The sequence below is a fragment of the Bemisia tabaci genome, chromosome 1 (assembly GCF_918797505.1).
Source record: "Bemisia tabaci chromosome 1, PGI_BMITA_v3".
NCBI lineage: Eukaryota > Metazoa > Arthropoda > Insecta > Hemiptera > Aleyrodidae > Bemisia > Bemisia tabaci.
The window spans coordinates 65,072,681-65,100,605 of record NC_092793.1 but is presented as its reverse complement, the minus strand read 5'-3'; the positions used below and the strand labels follow the sequence as shown (position 1 = coordinate 65,100,605).

Below are 27,925 nucleotides of genomic sequence, written 5' to 3'. Positions count from 1 at the left end.
TTAGACGACTCGGCCACCGCTCGAATTAAGATAATTAGAGTGCATAGAGAAAAAAAAAGAGGTGTTTGCATTTCGGGCATCTTGGATTTTTTTGATGATTTGATGACGTAGGTCGGTACAGCGTTGTCCCCTTCACGCTAAACGTCGCTGTACTGACGTACGTCATCAAATCATCAAAAAATTCTAAGATGCCCGAAATGCAAACACCTCCTTTTTTTTCTCTATGATTGGAGTGAATCTTGTGTATATGAGTATAGAGCTGATGCGCAGGCTACTCAGCTACTGCGCAACCTCCTCGACCACTGCGCATCCTCCCGCGCATAGCGGTAGCGGTCCCGGAGCATTCTGTAAATTCACTCAATTTTATAACGTGATTTTAAAAAAACCTGGGCTCTATTTCTAAAATCTGATTAGAGCGGGCTCATCTAGGGGCCTATTACCTGTCGATTTACGCAAAAATCATAGAAATCGGTCCGGTAGAACGCTCAAACGAACTATGAGAAAAAGTATAAATTTACACTGTTTAAATGGGAGAATTCGCAACTTTACCGCACGTAATATAAAAAAACCTGAGCCATATTTTGAAAATCTGAAAAGAGTTGGCTTATCTAGAGACAATTGCCCGTCGATAGCCGCAAAAATCATAAAATCGGCCCGGTAGAACGCTGGAACTAAGCGTCACCAGTTACGCAAAATTAGGTGGTCTTGGTCTCAATTCCCGTGTTCTTTCAAATGCTTACATTGGCCCTTCAAAATATTTTTTGCGCACTGGCAAGCGGGGGGGGGGGGGGGGGGAGTGGTTCCGTAAGGTCTAAAAATTTTGTGAAATGAAAATATAATGAAGTGCCGATGTAAGGCATGTAATTAACTCATGGTACCTACTGAGCGATTTCCAGTGGTTTACGAGATTATACATAATTTTTGGAATGAATTACTTACTCCCAAGGAGCTTAAAAGCTAGACATTTTGACAAACCACAGCTAAACCTACAATATAAGTGTGACATATCTAAAAATTCAGTCCAACAACGGCTTTCGTATGGCCAACAGGGTTTCTGAAAATTTTGAACTCCAGTGTCCCTAATCCGGGGGTGGGGGGCTAAGGGCTCAACATATTTGAAAATCGAAAAATTCACAAACATGTAAAGGAGGCGCGTCCAACTACTCCGAGTACACATCACTATTAAAAAGGGTAGGCTTTTAAAAACAATTTTCAAAATTCATTACTCCCAAGTGGCTAAAGGGCCTACATTTTGGAAAGTCACAACAATACTTTGTTATAGTCTGTCCCAGATACGAAGAGCCCTGGAAAATCAGAGTAATTAGCACTATTTGGCGGGTTGGGGTGCCTCGACCCTCGTCACCTGTCATCTCGTCGCCTCTCACATGCGTCGCACAGAGGGTCGCAAGCCACCTTGAGGCAACGCATACTCCCTTCGCATCTTTCCGCGATGGTTTTCCCCGAGGCCCAGGAGCGGATTCCCGGCGTAAGACGCCAACGCGCCGCAGAGCTCATAACCAACCCTCTGTACGGTGCGGGGTTGGCTCGGTGATTAGTCGGCCACAATAGAACGAACGATACCTTGCTTCTACATAGTGCAAATTATTCTGATTTTCCAGGGCTCTTCGTATCTGGGACAGACTATAGTATATGATTGTGACATGTCAAAAAGTTCAGTTTATCAAGAGCAACAACATTACTTCAAAGGTTCCTGAAAATTTTGACCTCCAGTGACCCCAATAGGGGGGGTCGACTGAGGGCTCAACATTTTTGAAAATCGAAAAATTCACAAACATGTAAGTGAGACGTGTCCAAAGACTTAGAGTACCGAGCGCAGTTGCATAAGTAAAGTTACAAATGATTTTCGAAAAAGACTGCCCCGGGGGGCTTAAGGCGTCAAAATTTTGGAAAATCGCAGCTAAACCTAGTACAGGATGAGTTTGATATGTCTACATATTCAGCCCATATGAAAATTTTGATCTCAACTGCCCTTAATCGGGGGTAGAGCAGGCATAAGAGCTCCAAATTTTTGAAAATTGAAAAATAAACTAGGACGTTTGTGATGCACGTCAAATCACTCATATGATAGGCGGTTGTATAGCTCAATCGATTATACATAATTTTGAAACTGAATGTCCCCAAGTGGCTGAAGTGCCCAACATTTTGAAACTACCTAAAAAAGGGATGATCAGGTATTGCTTGTCCAACAACTTAGCTCATCAAGCAATGTAGCAAAATTGAGGACCTTTCCGACCAAACAGCATATACCCTGGTCAACATTGCCAAGATCGTGCATATCTTCAACTATTTAGCTGGTAGAAAGGTGTCTGCTCTGTTCTGTAATTTGCATGAAATATTCATTCTTAATATTTTTGCAAAGAAATGCACCATGTGGATGATTTTGAATACTTGTAAAAAAAGGGAAGATGTGCACCCTGCACCATCGCGAATTGCCTTAAGTTATTGCCTAAGTTAAAAAGTTGTTACGTTGTAAAAGTTTGTAAAATTGTAGTCAAATTGCGTAAAACTAAAATTTGTTAATATAGTAACAGAATATTTCTCATTGTGTAGAGTTAACAGAGTGCATTTTGCGGGAAAATTAATGCATACTTCATCAATTTGGAATTTCTAATACTTACTCTATTAATTACTTGAAAGATAAAATATGATTAGTAAATCAAAAGTGATAAGCATCTAGTATGAGGTATACAAATTTATTTGCTGCAATAGTGCCGCGCGAAGCGCGGGTTGGCTGCTAGTATATGATAATTGAGCATAGGATGATGATATCGGTGATAACGTCTCGATGCGACTATTCGTGCTCTGTAGACATGCGTGTTGCGTTCTAAAAATTGAAGGCGCTCCGATCATTCCTAGCCATAAGGCAATTCTCGCAGCGACTAGCTGAGCTGTCACGACTCTGCGAGGCCATGGTATATAATATCCTGATTTGTGGAAACGGGAAAGAAATATTTTCCTGTTCAGCGGGCTGATTGTTGAAATTTATATAAGACAAAACGATAGACAAAGAAGACATAGGTACGATGGAGCGATTTTATTGGTTGAAATGGGTGGTTCTCATTGACTAAGCGAGAAAATGCTGGACTATAACTATATGGTCTCTCGTGGGTTACCGTTAGTTAGTCTGTTACCCACCTCTTTTGTATATTGCAACCACTCAATTTTACCAATAGGATCCCTCCGTATCCTATTTGTTCTCTTTGTCTGCTTTATCTATCAATTTTAATAATCGGCCCGCAGGTGCGTAAGTTTTTATTGGAAAATAACATCTTCCCACGTACCTGCTTCTCATAACGGCAGCGCACCACGCGATGCTGCAGCATTCACTGCTTCATGGACAAAAGTGACTGGGCGCGCCTTCCATTGTTGCATATGCAACACGCGCGTTCATAGAGTACGTATAGTTGTATCTAGAGTCCCTTTATACTGAGAGTCAAGACAATGCGAATCCATTTCTGATTGGTTAACCGGATTTTAGGCCTTCACAGTGTCACAAACGGGAATAAAGATTACATTTTCACCAATTGCAAAGATTATAATCTGGAATGGACCGAGGAATTTCGGGTTTGACAAGGAACAAACGGAGTGAAAGAAGGAACGGAGAAAGGAATTTAAGAATGAGCCGATCAAAGATTACGAAAAACGTTCAATTTCTGTAATCTTTATTCCCGTTTGTGACTCCATGAGGGGGGTTGTCTTGACTCTCAGTATAAAGGGACTCTAGTTGTATCAACGCATTATCATCAACAACATTGAATGAAATGCTAATATTGACAGAAGTATTGTCAGCGTTCAAGGCCTGTCACGTCTTCTTCTACTGGAGTGTCGTTTAAAAAAAAGAGAATGAAACAATGTGCCCCTTATAAATGCTAAGTTTTTGCAATTCTCCCTGAAAAAAAAAAAAAAAAAAAAAAAAAAACTCATTTTTCCCCAGTTTACGTGGCATTATTTCATTTTTCATATCACTCCTGGATTATAGAGTACCTTTATAGACAGAGTATGGCCATTTCTGTTCCGGTTTTTCATTGGTCGCGAGCGAATAGGCTGACACGATGCTCTTAGGGCCGTAAATAAACAAACAAGATGGCTGTTATCAGCAAGCAAGATTGAGGTTCTTACATCCTCCTGTGATAAAGGTGAAAGGCGATTTAACAATGTTTTCACGTGTTTTCCGTGTGTTATTCGTAGACATGCTAGTTTAAATTGTTACTGCCGTATAATTGAAATGTTTGTCAAATTTAGCTTCTTATCGATGTTACGGTGAGTCGATCGCCATCTTGTTTGTTTATTTACGGCCCTAAGAGCATCATGAAGCCTAAAAACTCGTTGATCAATCAAAAAGCGGAACAGTTTTCCTGTAGTAAAAAGATACGAATGGCCATACTCTGTCTATAGAGGTACCTACTCTACTGGATTAAACTTGGATCGAGCGATATGCAGTGACGATACAGCGGTGCAAAATCTGTGCAAGATGTTCCAGACCACCCACTAGCAGGCTTTTTTTCTCGGTATGTTAGATCTATGTTTGAGGAGTCAAAAAGGAAATGGACCATAGGATTGGACTCTCATTGTTTCGAGGTCCCTCATCCTCCCTTTAGGATCCATTTTTTTCCTTAACTCCCGGGTCTCGGACAACAACCGACCGAAAATGACTGAGGAAAAAGCCTGGCACGGCCGCACGGGTACCGGGTAGTCTGCTACACCTGGCACATACATTTTAATGCTGTATCTTGACTCATCGCTAGACCGGAGTGTCAATAACGATAGTCTTAATCCTCGACTAATTATAAATTGTGCCCCAGAAAATAGAAAGATGATCAATTTATTCAAATTGTCCTCTTCACCAAGAAACTTTAAAATATTGGAGTTTTAAGTAGTAAAAATGCAAACTCTGCAATGCTGTTTTGCCAAAATAAGTTTTGACCAGGCTAAAACTTTCACTGAAGGATTACACCGTCACAGAGTTTTGCCTGAGATACCTAGATATGAATGAAATCTCTGCGTTTCCGAAAATGGCCACAAAGAGGCCTTTTTTGACAGTCTCTCTCAAGAAATATTGTTTTTCTTCCAGGAAATACCTACCCAAGATACCAGAAAAAATGAAACGTCGCATTTTGAGATCGATGTGCGTGTTTTAAGAGTCTACAGGTTTACCGTTGGAGTTCAAAGAAAATAGGTTCATCGAAGTGCGTTTGATGTCAAAAACTGACGAACCAATTCCCTCTCTTTCAATAAATATTTGCAGTTAAAAACTAAGAGATGTCTTCCTTGGGCCCATAATAATCAAGGTAATGATGAATCATATGGATGAAAAAAAAACTTGTAAACCATTCCAATATTTGTTGAAACTTAATCTCCTTCCGCTAATACAACACAGCGTGGTATATCGCATCGGGCTAATCGCTCCTTCATTTGAAAAGTATGCAACCTAAACTACAATGAGCTACCTTCTGCTCTCACAATCAGTCAATTTAGTTGAGGATCCGTGAAAGAATGGTGGCGATTCATATTCCAATGGCATAATTTTTTTGGACCGACCCTTTTCAAGAATTCTTCTACTATACCTGCATCGTAGGCAAATGATCAAGAAAGTAAAACGGAAGAGAAAATACGTATATTTTCTGACGCTATCTGATTTTGGCGCACTGGAGTGGTCTCTTCCACCGACAATATTCAGGCTCTCACTCTGTGACGCCACGAAGGTAAGTGTCGTACAAGTATTATACATATTATCATTCACGAGTTCAGTACAGTTTTTTTATTTTCATTTTCTTATATGCATTCAATTACTCACTTTTCATTTAATTTTTTCTGGCAAGAATCGCGATATGGACATGGCTCAGAGGGTAGTCCTCACGATTTGCTCAATCTCCTTAAAAACATTTCAGCTAAAGAGAGTCTGCGGGGAGATTTAGTGGCGGATTCGGCGTTTTGTGTGGGTGTGGAGCCGTCGGTTTCCTCCTGTGAGGTTTGCTTGGTGAGGGAGGCTCGACGAATAGTTCTGATCTCTTGAAGTTGCTTCATGGCTTCCTCGTAGCTCGGGAGCCCGGTCACAACCGTGTAGCTCGGCAAGGATTCCACCTCGTATACGTAGCCTTCATTTCCCTCGCCAGCTTCGGGATTTTGCGCCAGCACTGTCAACAAAAATCATGAGCCCGTCAACTCTAGATCCATTCTTCTCTGTATATTCAAAAATAATTTATTGTATCGAAATTACCGCAATATTCCAAAAAACTTTTTGCAAAAACCGCGTTTTTCTCATTCTTCCGGAATGTTCCTTTTATGGTCTTTTGGATGTGTAATTTGAACTTCATCATCAAATGCAGCTCATTTTCAAACTTTCTATGTATACCTATGAAGATACCTTGTTTCTCTTCTAAAAAATAAGATAGGAGTGGACATTATTTTTGAAACACCACAATGAAGATCCGGGAGGGTAGGGCGGCCGAGTGAACTACTTTTTTCTAGGCTGCCTACAAAGCCATAGAACCAACCAAATGTACCTACCTTTGTTATTTTTTTTCAGTAGACATTATCGTCAGCTACAAATATCTACTCTTACAACGGAAGAAAAATCATTTCTTTAGGCTGGAGACTTTTTTTCGGTAAAAAGTCGGATCTTTCAGAGAACCCGATTTCGGGGCTTTCTGAGCCGCCCCCGGTACCCCCGGTACTGTGAGAATTTCTGTCAATCCTAATTGAATAAATGATTGCAATACTTGATAAATAAAATCTCCACACATTCACTACACAATAAAATTGACTTGGAAATCACTAAATTTGAGTTTTGCATGATTTAAAGCAATTATACTTTGAATGGACTTATCTGCTGCAGTACTGCATGGATTTACATGTATACTACCGTGCTAAGGAAGAACGCCGTATGAACATTCGAGAGTTGCCAAATTCCCCTCGATAGAACATGTATTTTAGACGACATTCATGCACAATTTTCTTTGAAATTTTCAGATATTTTAGATCTGAAAATTGCGTATGAAATTGTCTGAAAATTTTGTAAAAAAATTTTCACAATTTTCCCTGTAAATTCGGTTTTTAATTTATCGAAGGACATTTAGAAACGTCTGAAGGCTCATACGGTATTCTTCCTCAGCACGGCAGTATAGAAGAGGGCTCTCTTGGAAATTGGACGTATTTCTACCAAACAGACCTATGTGGAGGTGAGGAATATGGGGTGTGCTCGTTAGTTTCGTTAGTTCTCTGGCCGTAAGAGTGAATGAGAATAAAAAGCGTCAGTGACGTCAACGGAGATGGAACCGCCGTCGTCCCGCTCCCGCTTTGTCTTTAACTCATGAGCCCTGTCCATAACGCTCTCTTGCCATGCCCGCGGCTCATGAATCTCGCATTCAGTTGGCACATAGGTCTGTTTGATAGAATGTAAAATCCCGCTTTTCCAATTCTTCAAAAGGAGTCACGCCCACTTTCACATTGCTTCTTATGCAGCTTTCTAGAGCACACCCCATATTTCTCACCTCCTCGTAGGTCTGTTTGGTAGAAATTCGTCCAATTAAGATATCCCGTTTACGCCAGAGGAGCAGCGATACAAGACCCTAATTTTTTAAAAACATTCGGAGCGCCTCCTCTGAATCCATTTTTTAGTTTCAGGGTCACCTCAAGATCCTCCTCCCTTCCTCCATTGGGCGCCTAAATGAATCCGTCGCGAGAAAAGAAAATCATAAATCCGGCAGTTGCCGTAAAGATATACTTACAGCTTCTTTTCCATTCTTGAAATTTGTAGTATAGGAGGCAAGAACAGACACAGCCAATGCAACTGAGCACAAGAAGAGTCAGAATGACACCGACCCAAACGTCAGCGATGTAATGGTCATCGTAATAAGGATCTATGGAGGAGATGAGCGACTCCTCTGTGTTGTTTATGGTGTAGATAAAAGTCTCCGTTTCTTCGACGGGGGTCGAATTCTCGTCCATGTCGAGCAGTGAAATTGTCCGATTCTTGATTTGAGTCGTGCACCGGTGCCAACAGGATGGTCTGACATACAGTCGCTTCTGTTGTGTGTGAAAAGTTATCTGCTGCCTTGTCTATCATAGCTTCGCTGCAAATCACGTCGCTCCTATTTTGTCCTATTCATCCATCTCCTGTTCAAAAAACTTTCTACCTAAAAACAAATAGAACAAAACAAATTAAACAATCATTCCTCTAGATTTCGTTTGCTCTCTGCCATTAGGCTGGTGAAAAGTAAGTTAGACTGATCACGTCAGCATTGACAACCCTATAGGTAGCTAGGTATAGGTATAGATAGCCCTACAGGCGCTCGTGCTGAGCAGAATCAATTCGACTTTGACTTTAAGGTTAATTTTGCAGTCCTATAAAGAAGTGTCTCTCTAAAATCGATTTGATTTCCTCAGACCATACGCAGATTTGATTTGTCAGAGACCCGTTTATTTGTAGGCAAATTAAAGCTGGTTCAAAGGGGCTCCTCGTGGAACGCACCAAAGAAGTATCCCATTGTTATTTCTTGGATCCAATTACATATAACCGAGAATAGTGCCGCCACTGCCAGTATGACGTCTACAAGCTTCTACCTCGGCCTCGGTCTAAAGCCCTGATGCATATATTCGTATACTCAAGGGATGTCCATATTGCATATACATACAATTGAAGGCGCTCCATCCTAGGCAGCGCAGCGTCCAAATTGCGCTGATGCAAGTCGCGGCCTAGATACGGTGCTCTGATCGATTAGAGAGTTGTTAGAGTTTCGGTGATTTTGGAAATCACTTCCTCATTAGCTAAAATATTAGTAAATGGAAAACGGAAGAATGTTCGGTGTGCTAAATTTTTACGGACTATAAAATTAATTTTATAAAAAAAAAACTGTGCGACAGCCTCACGAGACCACATCATACGAAAATAAGTAACTCTACTGATACCTGGCTCATCTATAACAGCACGCATCTATATTGGGAAATTAATAGTACTCATGTTGTTTCTGAAATGATAGCCAGCAAATTCAGTTACTTTGTGCTAGTATAAGCTAATTAGACTAAATCATTGGGATAGAACTTTTGGCACGTGTTTGTTACGACGCAGTAAAATTGCGAGATGAGCATTTACATCACATCATAACTAACTCATGCATGTGCGATGAGCAGGGGCTAGCATCCTGTCCATGTGTCTGCGAGCATTTATTCGTCATCTCACCGTGCGTGCTGCGCATATTAATCATTTGGCACCGAAAGACAACATCTATGTTTGAAATCAGTTGATATTTACATCAAGAGCTATAGGTGACTGATTGCTGCTCAATAAGTGCATGACACAAATACATCAATAATAATTAAAACAAAGATTAGATGTAGTATTTCAATACGACGAAAAAGCCGGTCGTCATCGGCAAATCTCGTTAGTGAACAAAGCCGTAAATTTGTCTCATCTCGTGCGGATTCGAAACTTATAGAATTAGGTAGAATTCCACCAAGAGGTGAATCGGATTTGTAATTTGAAATGGCACGACCAATGCTCTGTAATTTTGGAAATCAGGATCGCACGATCTGTGTTTCGGATTGGTATACTTAAAACGACCGCTCTAATTCAACGTGCTGAAGCGGGCAGGGCAAATACATAAAATAGTCCGGTGTTTTAGAATTCTAGAGTAATTAGCCATTATGATTCGAATTATATGTAGAGGTTATTTGAAAACATTTTTATTTTGAATTTTCTTTCGAACCGCTCTCTATTAAAGAAGCTCATCCAAAAAAAACCTCTTAGTTCGAAAACTGTCCTCGGTCCTCGGTCCCTTCATTTTCAAATGAACGAGTGTGCTTTGAACTTATTCCTTTAGACATTTAAAACATTCTATACCTAATATTGTTAATTCGATTTTTTTTAGACATAATTCAGTCATTTCGATCAAAGGGAAAAAGTTCAAAGGAAACAATGAGATTGAAAAATTTATGATTTATTTCACCGCGGGCGAGGTAGGAGTCGGGTGTTACAGAAAATGTTAAGCTGCGTGCGTATAATTTTTCTCGTTATTTACTAAATTTTTTTAGGGGGTAGGACCGTTTATTATACTAGGAGGCTATGCCCCCTGGCCGCTACGTGGCCCAACCCCCAGAGGACTCTTCGCGTTCTCTCAGGCCCGCGTCGACAAAAGAACGACCCAAAAAAATGGAAAGATATTTTCATAATCGACTCTCATTTATCCGATATTTCTCTGGCCGGGAGCAATTGGACCAATAAGAGTCGAATGAAAAAATCGGCATTTATTTCAAACTTCACGCCAAGACTGAAACGAAACGGAACGGAGCGTTTTGTCGCTTTTGGATACCTAATGTGCAGCAAAGCAGCATACCTCCGATTCACTTACCCTACTAACAGGCCAAGATTCAAAATTTCCCGCTTACTTCAATTTTCTGGTAAATTTGAAATTCCCGCCATTGTTCATTGGCGGGAATTTCAAATTTTGCCCCCCTCTCTAAGCTTTCTAGTCTCCTCTAATATAAAAAAAACCTGGGACCTGTGTTCAAATTCTGATTACAGCGGGCTCATCTAGGGACTATCACCTATTGATAACCGCAAAAATCATGGAAATTGGCCCAGTAGAACGCTCAAACGAACCATGACAAAATATAAAAAATTGAATTGTTTAAATGGGAGAATTCGCAAATTTACCACGTAATATAAATAAACCTGGGTTATATTTTCAAAATCAAAATAAAACGGGCTCATCTAGAGACAATTGCCTGTCGATAGCCGCAAAAATCACGAAAATCGGCCGGGTAGAACGCTCGAACTAAGCGTTATCAGATACGCAAATTTAGGAAGTCTCGGAGCTCATATATATAATGATGATGATGATGATGTAGAAGAAGCTGCATGAAGTTGTGTACTAAACTATATATTCTCACGCATTCGAAAGACTGAAGTAGGAATCTGAGTATGACTTATCGTCCTGCTTGCACTTGACGTTGTCATTCACGCAAATAGACACCCCCCCCCCGCCCTCAAGTGGCATTATTCCCAATAATAAAAAATGCATACTTTTGAGGTGTATGGCCACTGATGGTCAGCTTATATTAATAAAGTATTGCGCTGTAAATTGTGCCCCCTGTCCCCCACCCGTGCAAAGTTCAGACTTATATTTCGAATCTCTGCCGTCATTGTGGAATAGGAAGTTTCATAATTCAACTGCTCGAGTCATTTGTCCCCTAGGTAATAGATCATTTCCATACGACTCAATGTCAGTGCCAAAAACGGAGGAAAAAAAATTCCGCTCGGAGACTTCAACAGCTGGATAAGAAAGTAAACGCGAGTGTGTTTCATCGGCGAAAGCTTTAAAATGCCTTTGTTCAACGTCATTCCTTTCTCATTTCATAACAATAGTCATTCATGATCATAGTTTGACTTTTTAGCTATCTAATAGTAAAAATTAATTGCTAGAAGAGCTAAAAATAAAATTCCGTCACTTGAAGATTGCTTCCTTGAGTAGAGTTTCAAGTTTTAACAGAAATGATTATTTTCTGATTGTGCTTATCGTAAGTATTGTTCACGTATGAAGTCGTTTCTTGTCAATACCTATTTTAAAACTCTTTTCCTTGATTTTCTATGCCACAGCAAACATTTTACGACAACGTATTGATTGCCGATCACGAATGCAGACCACTTTATGCATCTCTAATGCAACAGCAGGACGGACTGCAAGACCTATACAATTCCGGTGTATCTAAATATAGCTGCTTTCAATAAATTGTAATTTCGTTTATATTCGATATGAAGAGTACCGGTTGAAACTGTTTTTATATTATGTATCAAAGACAAGTATTTTATCCATTTTTTTAAAACAAAGATCGCACCCCTCCCCCCCTTGCCCCCCTCAAAATCACGGGGGAACTTGTTCTTGAGCGGCTGACTCGAAATTTTCAAAATGCAACCCACTCTTAAGTTAAGTGGAACATTGTTGAAGAATCGAAATAATAAGATCATTTTTGCCACAGAACATACAAAGTTGCGCTACGTCTCCTGACTGCTATACGCAACCCCCAAGAGCACCCCACGCCTTTTAAGGCCCATTTCGCGAGCCCCTCGGGGCTCAATCTAAATATAACGGGCTTTTTCAGGGACTTTCTCCTGTCGATAGCCGCAAAACTCATGAAAGTCGGCCCGGTGAAAATCGAATTTCCCTTAATGACGACTAATACTCAGTCAGACTAGTATAGCAATATCATACAAAATACTTGCGCCTCTTGGCATCAAAGTCCATCACACGCAGCTTGACTGATTGCATGCAGCATCCCAAAGGCTTAGTGCTCAAAGGAGGGGACTAGGAGAAACGGAGGAGTAGGAATAAACTAATGTATGTGATTAGCGAGAGTACTCTAGTTCAGGGTTGGTGTGTAATCGACAAGGCAAGGAAAGCCTCCTTGTTCTTCCGCGAAATCTTGCTGCGTTTACAATCGTGAAATACGTTGCGATGTGCTGAGAGTGCTGCCAGTCCGCATGCGTGCCTGTCCATTTGCTCACATAGATGGCTGAACCCGATGAAACCACGCACTTCTATTACAGCATTTCAAAACTCAGAATGATCCCGAATTTTTCAAATTTTCGAATTATAACTGAGATTTCTTATTGGCATGGAGCAGCTTCCTGAGGGCACCTTAAAAAGTCATCTCTAAATTACGTAATGCTCCGGGGGGAGGGGGGGCGTTACACCATTTTGTTATATAACGTGTTAAAAGATAGATACCTACGTCACAAAAGCGTTACCAGGGTGAGGGGGGGGGGGTCAAAAATGCCGAAGAAGTGCGTTAAGGACAGCCCCTTGAAAGGTTGAACTTCGTGCATAGCAGCTAGGGGGCACCCCGTAGATTTCTTATCGTGCGGAAATCCTCAGTCAAGCTGCAAGATTTTCAAACGTTCATATCAAACAACATCAACTACAATCCTTTAACCCATAGGTGCATCTCATGGTTGAATCCTCAAATAGGAAAGTTCGACAACTTGGAGAGAACCAAAGGTGCACGCTCCTGCGCATGCGCAGTTCTGCCGCGGCGAGGAATAACGCCGTGCAAATATGCCCGCGTTGCTTAAGGACCCCGCACGGTTCTTATGGAAAATTGCCCTCGGTCAAATGCGTTGAAACTTCAGTATGTTGTGCAGCATGTCATCATGAACAAAAGTTCCAATAGGCCAAACAAGATCCCATGTGCGGTTTTCGAGATATTCGCCGTTTTATGTGCGTAAACGGAGGTTTCGCGCGCTCCCGCCGGAAGCCATACCATTGTGCGGCGCCGTTCGTGCCCTTCCCTCCCAGTCACTCTCCGCTGCCCCGCCGCCCATACCTTGGCTCCTCTATCGCTCCAACTACGATGCTCACGAGGCTGCGCCCATCATTACCGGACCGCGCCCGCACGCCGTCTTCTTACGCAGCCTCTTCTTCGGCCATGTCGCCTCTTTTTCTCATCGATCCTTTCTCTAAGTCTTCAAAAACGTTTAAGAAGTCCATTTTTACTAAACATGATAATGCTAATAACAGAAATAATACAAAAAGAGAGGAAAAACAAATGATAATCCATGCGAAAGTACGTAGGAGAGTTGGAATGCTTAAGAGACGTTAAATAAAACAAACTTTTTTTTTATGTTCTTCCCTCTTCCTTTCTTTCTTTTTTTTCTTCATTTTTCTCATGTGGAAGCAGTGAAAGTAACTTCTGTTGGAAGATGATGTTGATGTTTTTTCTTTTTTTTTTTTCTTTCTTTCAATAATGACGTGACGGAGGTTGAAGGTAATTAGTCGGCTGACGATGCCCAAGTAGGAATTAAGTTTGCTTTAGTCTTGACTTAGCTGAACCGCACCAATGGAGGAGGAGAGAGGGATCATTAATAACTGAACTCTAGGAAGAGAGATGTCCATTTAGGCGTAAATGGTCACATTTTAAGTCGCTCCAACTTGCAGCACCACCTTATCAGCCATCTTATTATCTGCTGATCGTATCCTCTAATCAGATCGTACATCCAAGACAAACTCCAAAGAGATGATGAAAAAGAGTTGCAGGTCGATCGTAACATTCATGCGCTTACGCGGCTTTTTTGCGAGTACGAGTTTACGATCGGCGATCAGAACCCTCGACCATCGAAAGTTACTTAGGGATTTTCTTGCAATGGTCTTCCAGCCGCATCTTTAATGTCTTTTTTATGGAACCTGGAGAAAACTCGTACTCACAAAAAGCCGCGTACGCGCATGAATGTTACGGTCGACCTGCAACTCTTTTTCATCATCTCTATGGAGTTTGTCTTGGATGTACGATCTGATTAGAGGATACGATCAGCAGATAATAAGATGGCTGATAAGGTGGTGCTGCAAGTTGGAGCGACTTAAAATGTGACCATTTACGCCTAAATGGACATCTCTCTTCCTAGAGTTCAGTTATTAATGATCCCTCTCTCCTCCTCCATTGGTGCGGTTCAGCTAAGTCAAGACTAAAGCAAACTTAATTCCTACTTGGGCATCGTCAGCCGACTAATTACCTTCAACCTCCGTCACGTCATTATTGAAAGAAAAGAAAAAAAAAAAGAAAAAACATCAACATCATCTTCCAACAGAAGTTACTTTCACTGCTTCCACATGAGAAAAATGAAGAAAAAAAAGAAAGAAAGGAAGAGGGAAGAAATAAAAAAAAAGTTTGTTTTATTTAACGTCTCTTAAGCATTCCAACTCTCCTACGTACTTTCGCATGGATTATCATTTGTTTTTCCTCTCTTTTTGTATTATTTCTGTTATTAGCATTATCATGTTTAGTAAAAATGGACTTCTTAAACGTTTTTGAAGACTTAGAGAAAGGATCGATGAGAAAAAGAGGCGACATGGCCGAAGAAGAGGCCGCGTAAGAAGACGGCGTGCGGGCGCGGTCCGGTAATGATGGGCGCAGCCTCGTGAGCGTCGTAGTTGGAGCGATAGAGGAGCCAAGGTATGGGCGGCGGGGCAGCGGAGAGTGACTGGGAGGGAAGGGCACGAGCGGCGCCGCACAATGGTATGGCTTCCGGCGGGAGCGCGCGAAACCTCCGTTTACGCACATAAAACGGCGAATATCTCGAAAACCGCACATGGGATCTTGTTTGGCCTATTGGAACTTTTGTTCATGATGACATGCTGCACAACATACTGAAGTTTCAACGCATTTGACCGAGGGCAATTTTCCATAAGAACCGTGCGGGGTCCTTTTCCTTGATTAAATATTTCTTTTTGAGAAAAGTTATGAAAAACCCTTAAGATTTCAAGATCCTTCCGATAAAATTGTGAATAAAATTCTCGGAACAATTAGGGGGGGGGGGGGGGGGATTCACGCAACTTTCCGAGATTATCCGCATTTCAACAAAGGAAATTTGGCAGCGACCGAAGGCTCATACGGCGTTGTACCTAAGCACGCACGGTGCGGCACGGCGCGTCGCGTCGGCGTTGCAAGGCGGCTGACCCTGCTCGGATATTTTAAACTTGACCTCAATCATAAACACTGAAGGCGACAGATCCTCAGCCTCAGCCTGTAGTTGTTTCACGATAACGCAGTCGCGTGTCTGACGTAAGGGCGTATCGCCATTTTCGAGCGAGCGGCGGAAAGCATGGTGTTAGATGGACAATAGGGCTCAATTCAAGGAGACTTAAGCCCTTACATCAGGGAAGCGTCATTCTATGAGCCACCCGTGCCGTGCGGAGACCGCGACTCTGGCCGCCTGCCCTGCGCCCGACGCCCGCTTATCGAAGTTTCATTAATAATTCAAATATTTGCACATAAACGACCGACTTCGAGAACCTTGAATTTTTGGGAATGGCTTCGAGTGCAACTCACCTCTATACTGGAACCGCCGGAAACTAGAAGTATTGTGCTTCTGACGGATGTCCACGTCGGGTCGGCCGCAAACCCGGGAAGAATTCGCGTCCTTAAACTTTGGGGTAGTTAACAGTGTTAACGACGTAATGAATAAGTTATTGCCAAACTGCCGGATCGAGTTCCGGAAATTAGTAAGATTCTGCCAGTTCGACAACCCTTGATCCAAACAAACAAAAAATTGAAAGAAATACTGCGTTCTTGCTTTAATTGCTCTCTGATGCATAATTGAATCGGTTTCTGTTAGACGGGCGTAAGTTCAAAAACTCATGAGCCCTAGCGTCCTGCGTGATAAACGAAAGCCAGGGTTCATGATTTTTTGGTCTTTTGTCCGTCTAAAAGAAACCGATCCAACTTATTATTAGGTACGCCATCGTAGGTTTTTCATCATACGTAGCACACAACTGCGCAATGTTAGCTTGCTTCTATTATACCGGAACCTATTCATTAAAATTCTGGCGCCGCCAACTTTAGAAATTGAATTCACCGCATATCTGCCGATCTTTGTTCTGAATGAATCGAAAATTGATGAATGAAAATACAAAAATACAACTATATACCTAACACCAATGAACCGATGCGTGCGTGAGCTTTTTTGCAGCGCCCTTCGCCAAATTTAAAAAATGGGCAGATAAAGTACAATCTTAAGATGATTGTCGCGGCTGTTTCTATCAGGAGCAGGGGCGTAGCTAGGAAATTTCTCTGGGGGGGGGGGCATGGGACCACCTCTCGTGGTGAAGAGAGCGGGGGGAAGGTGAGGAATGAAGGATCCCGTTTTTCTGGGGGGGGGGGGGGGCACGAGATTTCTGGGGGGGGCAGCCCCCCCCACCCAGACCCCCCTAGCTACGCCCATGATCAGGAGTCAGATTCCCATTCCACGTCGGAGTGGCAGGAGCGGAAGATCCAGGTCAGATACCTACTTTTGGTAAATTGGAAATGTTTTTAGCTTCCCCAATTCGATTCACCCCTCTTTCTGCATTTGGATGAATGTTTAAAGAGAAATGAGAATTGAGAAATGTTTTAAGAGAATGAGAGAACACTTAAATCGGTATCAGAAGTGGACATTAATTACGCTTATTTAAAGGACAGGATTGCACTGCAGGCGGACCCGCATTTACCTATGCCATACACCGAGAATAAAAACACAGTTATTCTACAGTTACAACGGTAGTAATGTCACACGGGATTCCACGGTAGTAGAACCGTGGATTTTGATTCTTGTAACAATGAGCACGGTGATATGACCTTGTTCACCGTAATATTACTGTGGGCACAGGCATACTATTATGAGCATGGTTATGGTACTGTGGACATCAATAATATTACCAAAATCCACGCTTTCACTAACGTAGAATCCCGTGTGACATCATCACCGTGGTAACCGTCGAATAACCGTGCTTTTTTTTCTCCGTGTAGATTGAAGGCGAGGTACAGCTTTTCATCCCTTGTTTTGTTGGCTTGCGCTGTGCGACGCTGTCGCGTGTTACCGGAAAGAGAGTACTAGAACAGTAAATACAAGAATGAAGTTGTGAAAAAATAAATCTAGTGGCGATCGAACGGAAAATTAAACTGATCGAATTATAAAATTCCAACTCGATTTCAATGGTCAAATGAGTGGACAGTTAAAACTCAACGCTTTATTGAAGAACAGCTCGATTTGATCAGTCGAATGCAATATTTCACGTTTAGTCTCATTTTTCTTTAATTTAAGGTTTTAGGAGGAGATTTTTACATCAAATAATGACCGCACAGTAACACTTTTTACACTTTGAGTCTCTTCCTTAGTAAAGAGCAAAGAGCGAAAGCGAAACTGATATACTTTAGTAAAATCTTTTCGACTTATCGACATTTGTTTACTTCCAGCGGGTCGATTGTTGAATCGTTATCGAATGACCTTGATCGATAAAAAGCATTGCTAAGATAGGGATTTATCGATCGAGTTCAATCGATAACGATTCAACAATCGACCCGCAGGAAGGAATCTCCTCACTTTAAAAGAAAGTTCCGGCTTCCAAAAAGGGGTTGGGGGCTATGTTGACGACGTATCGTCCAGTTGCTCCGGCTCCAGCATCCGGAACTTTCGACCTCTGGTCCCGGAACGAACGGTATGCCTATACAGCCTCTTATTGCGGCTTTTTATAGACCGATGTTCGGAGTTTTTTTTTTTTTTTTTTTTTTTTTTTTTTTTTTTTTTTTTCCCCAGTGTAAGGCTTAAATTTGCGCTTCATCTAAGTATGTTCACGTGAGGCTCCCATCAAGTCTAGCAAGTTGGATTCCGCGAAGAATGAGAAGATGCGCGGCCTGGCGGCAGCGCGCGGGCGCGTGGAAAAATGTAAATCACCTTCGGCAGGAAGTGGATTTTGAGGGATTCCAATCCTGTCTTAAGGTCAAAGCATGAGGAGCGGATTGATTGTCAAAGGGGAATCATCAAATCGTTACTGCTCTGGTGCGTACTATGGATCCAAGGATAGGGTGGAGCGGACATAGAGTTACCATGTGACTGTCGATCATCATATGATGCAGGAATATATGTTTTTCTAGGATAATTTGTCACGTAGAAGCTGTGTATTTAAAAAGCGCTAAAGCCGGCAGTTTGCATGAGAACTCTTTTTCTTTTTATCTTAGAAAAATATGGAAAAAAGGTTCTTGCGGTATTAATATCACTGGTCTGCACCTGCACTAAAAAAAAACCCCTGCACCTGTGCTGGTTGATTTTTATGTAATTATTGGCACCAATTCCAAAAATGACCTCAATTTTTTCCCTATGCCCTCTCATTTTCCAGAAAATCAGGATTTTCCTCTTTCAACAGATTTTTCGATGAAAATTCTATTTACTGGGCATGGGCAACTGGTGCGAGATAGTGAAAAACAAATGTTCTTTTCGGATTTAGGAGCCCAAAATACACTTAAGATTATGTATCGCATGCCTGAAAAATGTTCTCTTCTTTATCAAGTGACGAAGTTTTTGTCAGTATGTAAAGGTTCGTTTACTTACTTTGCATTTATTGAAAGGATGGACTAATTCTCTAATTTAGGTACTTAATGAGTCTCTTTCCACGTATTTTTTGGCTGCTAAAGCCGAAAAGGGTCTTTGATTATATTCAAAAGTATTAAAAATTTTCGCAAAATTGAGCTTCCATAAACGGCGGGTGACGGAAAAAACTAAGGCCGTTTTCAGCTTTATAGCATAGCCAGAAATAAGTAGAAACAGTTCCACTAGACACCAGAATTACATAAAATGCAAAACAAACGGACAAGTTTTACCACGGATTATGTCATTTCACCGAGAAAACCTTGTTATCAGATACAGTGGGGAAAATTTTACTGGCATTTACTACATAATTGTATATGCATTTTGGGCTGCCGACTCCGATACTGACCTTCGTTTTCCTCTATCATTGACGACTTTACTAGAAAATTGAATGTTCCCTAGAAATCCCGTTTCGGAGGAAAATTATTGGGGAGAGGGGGAAAAGCTGAGGTTGTTTTCCGGCGGTAGGGGCTTTCAATATATACATCAAAGAGTTGAGTTAACTTTTGGTAGAGTACTGACCCGAAAGAGGCCTTCCGCGATGAAAAAAAGGTACAACTTATAAAATGGCCTTGTCAAGCAACCCACCTTGCAGGGGTGATGGGTGCAATTTTGCAGGTGATATTGCTTCCGGAACATTGTCTTTGTAACATGGTTCCAACGTTGCTGCAATATTAGGTGGCAACATCGCTTGAGAAACGTTGCTTGAAACATTCCAATAACATTGCATAGCAACATTATCTGCAAACGTTACTTAGTAATATCAGGGTAACGTCTCTTGTAACACTGCACACAACTTTTTCGTGAAATATTTTAAAAACGTTGCAAGAAACATCACGGTAACATTGCATAGCAACATTATCAGCAAACTTCACATAGTAATATCGCAACAACGTCACTTGTAACATTGCACACAATATTGGTATGAAATATTCTAGAACTGTCGCAAGAAACATCACTGTGACATTGCAAAACAACATTTTCCTCAACCTTTGTTTAACAATATCACTGTAATGTTAAGATGCGAACATATGAAATATTTGATATATATATTTGATATGATATATTTATATTTTACATATACATTGAAAATATTTTACAAGACGAACTGAAAAAATCTCCTTAAAAATATACAATGCAGGGGAAGTCAAATTATTAATTGACTTGATGCAAATGTAGGTATGACGCCACGGGTAATACAAAACTAAGAGGTGCGAACTGAAGCTTGATCCTATGCAGCCTGTGCAACACTGGAAAAAAAATGAAATCTTAAAATAAGATTTTGTGCACTCTTGGAAATTTTTCTTTTGATCCAAGCGGATTTTGCATTGAACCAAGAGACTTGACACTTGAGTTAAGAAAACGGACTCTTGGATTAAGATGCCAGCACCCGGGCTCTAAATGCAAGAAACTTGGTTTCTTAAAAGAAGCGTTCTGAATCTTAACTCAAGATTAACTCTTAACTCCTTCCAAGAGCCTCAGGTTTCTTGAATGAAGTTTTCAGGTTTCTTGAATCAAGCTTTCAGATTTCTTGAATCAACCCTTTACGTTTCGTAAATCAACCACTTGGAGGGGAGGAGGGTTCGGTTTAATAGTTCAGCTTTTCTTAACTTAAGATGTATGAGTCCACATTTAAAGAATTACTGTGAGAACGAAGTGATGAATAGTGGCGAAAATGTTATCTTTGGCCACGGCCGCCATCTTGGATTTTTAAATTTTGAAAATCTGACCAAAAATTCGAGTTCCCCTTTGAAAAATTCCCCCGGATACCGAGTTACACGAAAATCGAGCGAACAGGAGCCGACTTAACATTTTAGGCCACGGCCGCCATTTTGGATTTTGAAATTTTGAAAATCTGACCAAAAATTCGAGTTTCTCGTCGAAAAGTATCCCCGGATACCAAGTTTCACGAAAATCGAGCGAACAGGAGCTGACTCAGCATTTTAGGCCACGGCCGCCATCTTGGATTTTGAAATTTTGAAAATCTGACCAAAAATACGAGTTTCCCGTCGAAAAGTACCCCCGAAAGTCGAGTTTCACGAAAATCGAGCGAACAGGAGCTGACTTAGCATTTTAGGCCACGGCCGCCATCTTGGATTTTAAATTTTGAAAATCTGACCAAAAATACGAGTTTCCCGTCGAAAAGTACCCACGGATACCGAGTTTCACGAAAATCGAGCGAACAGGAGCTGACTTGGCATTTTAGGCCACGGCCGCCATCTTGGATTTTGAAATTTTGAAAATCTGACCAAAAATTCGAGTTACCCGTCGAAAAGTACCCCCGAAAGTCGAATTTCACGAAAATCGAGCGAACAGGAGCCGACTTAGCATTTTAGGCCACGGCCGCCATTTTGGATTTTGAAATTTTGAAAATCTGACCAAAAATACGAGTTTCCCGTCGAAAAGTACCCACGGATACCGAGTTTCACGAAAATCGAGCGAACAGGAGCTGACTTAGCATTTTAGGCCACGGCCGCCATCTTGGATTTTGAAATTTTGAAAATCTGACCAAAAATTCGAGTTACCCGTCGAAAAGTACCCCCGAAAGTCGAATTTCACGAAAATCGAGCGGACAGGAGCCGACTTAGCATTTTAGGCCACGGCCGCCATTTTGGATTTTGAAAATCGGACCAAAAATTCGAGTTTCCCGTCGAAAAGTACCCCCGGTCAGAAAGTTTCAAGTAAATCCGTCGATAAATACCCCCTAAAACCTGAAATTTCATCTATAATGCTGTGACGTCACGCGACAGGATTGAACCTGTTGAAATCTCGGTACAGTAGCTTTATATAATTCATACTTTCTAGGTATTTTAAAGGACAAAATACGAGGGCTGAAAAATAACTTTACGGATGAAACTTAGAAAGTTTTAGTTTCGAAAAGGTTTAAGTGCTCTGAATGAAGTAGTAAGGACGAAGAACAAGCTGCATAACTACTAGTCGCTCCTAGAAGGGTTTGTAGGGATATTTCGACCTCACACTTCATCAGCAGCTATAGCTCAGTTGGTAGAGCGCTCGGCTGTGAATCCAGTCGCCGCGCGCCATGGGTTCGAATCTCCACAGGTCCGCTCGAGATTTTACGCCGCAACATTTCTCGATTGGTAAGTCAAATTGATTAAAATATATCTCTTGTCTCTCTAATTAACTTGTGTAATACTTGTATGTACTGAATAATCCACTAAAAAGTTGATGATGTGTGAACAGAAAACTTGTACTCATCACAAGTAGAGTGCGCTCCTGATCAATTTTTGGAAATCCTGAACATCACAGTAAAGTTGCTGAAACATTGCAAGGTGAACATTACCTTGCAATGTTTCTGCAATGTTGTGATGTAATTTTGCAGAAACATTGCAAGGTGATGTCTCTGTGAACATCGCCGGTGATGTTGCATTCTGTTTCATAAGTAAATTTACCGCATCATTGATGCAAAGTTGCAAGACTAATGTTGCATACCTATTGGTGATGTTGTCGCAACGTTGCTGCAACATTGCTTTGCTGGGTGGGAACGAGGTAGGTGTCGTCACACTTATGTGGCTAAAGTCCAAAAAGGCAAATTCACCTAATAGTATCCTCTTTAAAATAAAAAAAAAAAATTTGCACTGGCGATTCTAAACACCGCAATCGAGAAATGCCCTTTTTGCACCCAACGCAAGCCCCAATTAAGGATCCGTCCCATCAGCTAAAGTTCTTCCGAGTCAGACTAAACTCCTATGGGACATTATGTGCTTCAGTTTTGATAACATTGGTCACTAAACCAATGAGCAATTCCGTGAATCGTGCCGTCACGTTTTACCTATGATGTGGGAGCAGAGTAAAATCATGAGCGAGCAGCTCTGAATCTTGAACTTGCTCCTTGCCCTCAAAGGCACTTTTGAAAGAGGAACTATATAGAATCCCTCTCTAGCATTGAAGGGTTGAGAGGATGCAAGTCACCCTAATCCTCAAATTATGACGACGCAACTTAAGGAGAATGAAATTTTTCTAACCGACTTATAAAAGTCATGAAGTTGGAACAGAAAAATGGTTAATTTTTCTGAGAAATTAAATCCGGAAAGCAGCTGTGCTGTCGCCCGGATCTCGCCAATGGACCACTAGACAAGGTACGAATACAAGCAATCTGATACATGTTTCTTAACCAGAATTTCACGTAGAACACGATTCGCGCAACGAAAATACGAAAATTACTGAAACCAGCTCCTGATGAAGATATTAACCTTTTTATTTCACATTGGCTACGCGGATTTTGAACTGCCCGCTCACGAGAAACTCAAAGCTCTACGTGAGTCAAATCGCGCACCACAACAGTTTCAGCTAGCCTCTCAATCGATCACTGTTCATAACCCACCATGTGTTGTTCAAATTATAAGCAATTTGCTATAGCTGAGCCCGCAAGCGTCAAAATTGAGGTTGCCAGATTTTTATATCGCAAAGACTGTCATGATAATGTTCAGCGCGCGATGTGAATCACGTACCTAGAGCATTGAGTTTTAATGAGCGGGTGGTTTGAATTCACGCATCAGGAATCATTTAATATCATTGTAAGGAGTTAATTTCGGTGATTTTTGTTGTGCGCATCGTGTTTTACGTGAAATTTTGGTTAAGAAATATGTATCAGAATGCTTAAATTCGTACCTTGTCTAGTGGTCCATTGTCTGTGTGTAAACTGTCCACGGTATGCACACACCCTGAGAACAATTTGTTCGGCGATATTCTCCAAGCCAGAATTTGACGAGTTCTTCAAGCTTTGAACCGAAGTTTTACCCGCATCTGCTTGGACATGCACCTGTTGCTAAACTCCTTTAAAATGCGTCACTGACAAGGGGAAGCTCAATTAGGACCACCTTTGATTTTGATGCGATTTGTGGCAATTAATACTAACAATAAGGTACTTAAGCATACAGTAATTGATTGACGGGTGGTTTCCCATTTATGCCATGGCATGGAACGGGATGGCACGGGACGTATCTCCACCAAACAGACCTATGTAGAGGTGAGAAATATGGGGTGTGCTCGTTAGTTCTCTGGCCGTAAGAGTGAATGAGAATAATAAAGCGCCAGTGACGTCAGCGGCAATGATGGAGCCGCGGCCGCGAGACGGAGATCATCGTCGAGGCGCTTTAACTCATGAGCCCTGTCCACATCGCTCTCTTGCCATGCCTGCGGCTCATGAGTTCCGCATTCAGTTGGCACATAGGTCTGTTTGATAGAATGTAAACTCCCGCTTTCCCAATTCTCCAAAAGGAATCACGCCCACTTTCACATTGCTTCCTATGCAGCTTTCTAGAGCACACCCCATATTTCTCACCTCCTCGTAGGTCTGTTTGGTAGAAATACGTCCAATTGGCATACATTGGGGGTTTTTATGAAGGACCCATTGCAGTGGGTCCCTCCCAAAAACCTCCAAAAATTGCCTAAAAATCCTTTTGGAATCAACTGTACTTTGAGGAGAAATTCGTCCGATTCCCTATCTTATAGCGATGACGCTACGGCTGAGCGCTCGCCTCGAGACTGAGTGGTCGCGGGTGGAATCCTCGGCTGGCTAATTATAGAACTAATTTTTTTTTTCAATGGTAGGGGCTCCCCTCACTCAAAGTTGCCAGACTCCGCAATTGAATGTAGTTATTTTACACGGGTTTAATTGGGGATAGTCCTGATTTTTCAGCATACTATCTGGCGACTACGATCCCACTTAATAATTTCGTGAATGTTACTCTCTTAAAGGGTTAGGGAGGAAAGCTCCAGGGGATGGAATTTTAGTGAAATAATAGTAAAAAATAATCCCGAAAAGAGGTACCTAAACCTGTAACTGAGTGACGATTTTGACCGTAACCTTGTACTATCGCATACGGCCGCGCAAGTCATTCGCTGCGGGGCGTCGCAACATAATGGTTCACAAACTGTATTTAACGAAATTTTATTCAAATTTTGATGGTGCAAAAAATTAAAGATTGACACCATAGTTCTGTCATACATACTCTTAGGGATCGTCGCTTGAGTTTTCATCGACTTATAATGATTTATAAGAGTGTGACGGACCTTAACAACCACTGACGTGAGTGATCAATCATCGACATTATTTCCCTATTTGAAGTTATGGTAATGAACCGATTATTAAGGTGTTCGTTGCGAACAACCTGTTTATTGATCCTTTCCCATAGGTTTCAATGGTAGATCATTCGATATATCGCAAAGCACGCTACGCCACTGTTAACAATAGAGCGCGTAACAGGTCCTCATCAGCCGATTATGGGTCGCATTCAGTAGTGCTTCACAAGGTGTTTATTTTACCAAGTTACGCCTCATCTAGGTACGTGAATATTTGGGCAACATGGATCCATCTCATGGCAAGTGACGTCCTTTTCACTCAGTTTTATTAATTTTGAACCAAAATTTGTATGCTTTTGAACGCTGCAAACATACGCCGAAAAGTGATAGAAATCAGTGAAATTCATAATTTTTAGGGAGCTCTATAAATCTTTAATTCCAGCTAATGCTTTGAGAATTGAAAAATCTTATTCCACATATACTTTAGAATAAAGTGATGCCAATTTAAATGTCGCCTTCTGTCACCTAACGGTCGAAATTAATTTGTCTTCGGAGTGCATCTCCGTACATCGAAATGTGGATTAATCTATGCATTATTGGTGTTTTTGAGACTGCGTTGATCCCCGCAGCATGTGGGTAAAATTTTTCTTAGGTACAAAATAAAACTCTTTAAATGTATTTTGAGCCGCTAAGTCCGAAAATAATCTTTGTTTTTTCCAATAATTCGCCTTTCATTTTTCCAAAATAGCGCGACTTTTTCCTAGGAAATGAGCAAATTTTACGTATTTTTTTCATGCATACAAAGCATTTTGATACATTTTCCTGGACCCGCGGTGGAGTGGTTCTTACGTATATTTTAAGCTGCTAAATCCAAATATAAGCCCGGGTTTTTTTTTTACTACCCTCCAGTTTTCCGATAATGCCAATTTTTACGAGCCTTTTGTGTAGAACCTCACTCGGACTCAAAGTGTGTTAAAAATACATTTCAAAAATGTTCTCGATGTGTGATACATCGATTCTTATGTATTGTCTTTTTTAACTTGTTAACCCGATTATGACCTTACTTTTTCCCATCACCCTCACTCTTTCTTCGTTCACACTTTTTTCTGGAAAAGTCGAGTTTTCTCGGAGAACGAGCTTTATTTCGTCGCAAGTATAGTAAATTAGGTCGTTCTCCGAGAAAAGTCGACTTTTCCGGAAAAATGAGGGGTAACAGGAAAAATCCAAAGTCATTTTCGGGTTTAACAAGTCAACACATACACAAGAATCGATATCACACATCGAGACCATTTTTAAAATGTATTTTTAACACACTTTGAGTCCGGGAAAGGTATTATACAAACGGCTCGGAAAAATTGGCATAATCGGAGAACTGCAGGAAAGTAAGAAAAAAAACCGTGCTTATATATTTGGATTTAGCAGCTTAAAATACGTAAGAATCACTCTACCGCGGGTCCAGGAAAGTGTATCAAAAGGAATTGTATACATGACAATTATAACGTCAAAGCTCATTTTCCTAGAAGTCGCTTTTTCGAAAAAGTAAAAGGTGATAGGAAAGAGCAAAGGTCATTTACGGACTCAGCGGCTGAAAATACATCGGGATCGTTAATTTTGTACCTGAGAAAAAATTTTCCTACGTGCTGCGGGAGTCAACGGTGGCAAAGACACCAAAAATGCCCATTTTTCCGGGTAAAATCGGCTCTCTCGGAAAAATTGAAGGGTGATGGACAAAAGCGGAGGTCATGTTCGGGCTTGGAGTCTCAAAATACATTTTATGACCAAATTTTGACCGGAAGACATTTTTTAAAAATATTTTTATACATGTTCTTGATCGTCAGAATAGGAGGGAAAATTTTTAGTCTTAAAAGCGCCAGAAATCACGTTTGAAGTCAAGTTTCTCGGTCAAGATGTTAATGTTTGGTAAACCAAGATTTACAAGGAAATCAGCGAACCAAAAACCAAAAGGTCCATAAACTTTCAAAACGGCACATTGCATTTTCAAATCAAGTTCCGTTAAACCCAGCCTGTGGACCATAGTGCATCGTGCGCACCATCCGTCATTATGCGAGCGCCAGTAACCACACCCGCGCGGCGTGCGCGTCATGAGAAAATTGGAAATTATTGATTTCATTTTACTTTGTTAACTATTTTGATGAAAATGATCCAAGATAGCACACAGGTCATCCCACGATGACCATTGAAAAATGACTTGTACATGTTTTATTGTTTTACTTGAATAATGAACTTCACTCATTATTATAGTATGAAACTTATAGTCGTGGTTATCACGAGTAGGTAAACCGGTTTTTTCAGCGGATAAAAATGTCCCTCTGCGCATCTTCACATCCTGACCAGCTGAATCGCTGAAATGCCCTTGAGACCACCACAACGCACCTCCTTGTTATTCCCTACGATATTTTCATCCATCACAACGCACTGAAGATAAACTGTATAGAAACACCCTTGCTTAGCTACATCAGATAAACAAAAGAATACCAAATGTATACATACATCATCAGCGACCCATGGAAAATCTATCCGTAAAATTTATTAATTAATTTTTCTGATAGTCAAAACTTTAGTATCGAATATTTGAATAAGAGGACGATTTAGTCCCTCTCTAAACAAAGACAAAGGCTCAAGTCTAGGAGGAATGGCACAAATTATTCATTCCGAGCATTGCATTTTGACACTTTTAAGTGTCGTGATTTGCGAAGTTTTCGGGGTAAAATATTTTAAAAAATCCTTAAACCCTTTATCGCGTCCATTCCGCTCTCTCAAAGATTAATTACAAAAAGGAAACATCAGATAAGCTATTCTGAAACTTGAAGCGTCTTGAACATAACAAATGAAGGACCTACATTTGAAATGCCCGTGGCTCTTTTTTTTTAGTAAGCTCTCTCTCTCTGAGATTTATTTCTTTTAGTGAAACCTGGAAAGAGAGGAGGGAACCGCGTTCGTTAGGTTTTTTTACCG

General features: G+C 41.1%; 1 protein-coding gene across 2 annotated transcripts in view; it reads right to left on the bottom strand.

Annotated features, from left to right (window-relative positions):
• The window catches only part of LOC109034592 (uncharacterized), a 63,594-nt gene that overhangs the window by 13,391 nt on the left and 22,278 nt on the right, over positions 1-27,925 (bottom strand). The window contains exons 2-3 of one of the 2 annotated variants that reach the window (XR_011900683.1): positions 7,749-8,156; positions 108-6,155 (exon numbers count right to left, since the gene is read on the bottom strand). The gene's annotated coding sequence lies outside the window, so the exon portion shown is untranslated. The remainder of the gene's footprint in view (positions 1-107; positions 6,156-7,748; positions 8,157-27,925) is intronic. The other variant, XM_072305440.1, reaches the window with a different exon arrangement.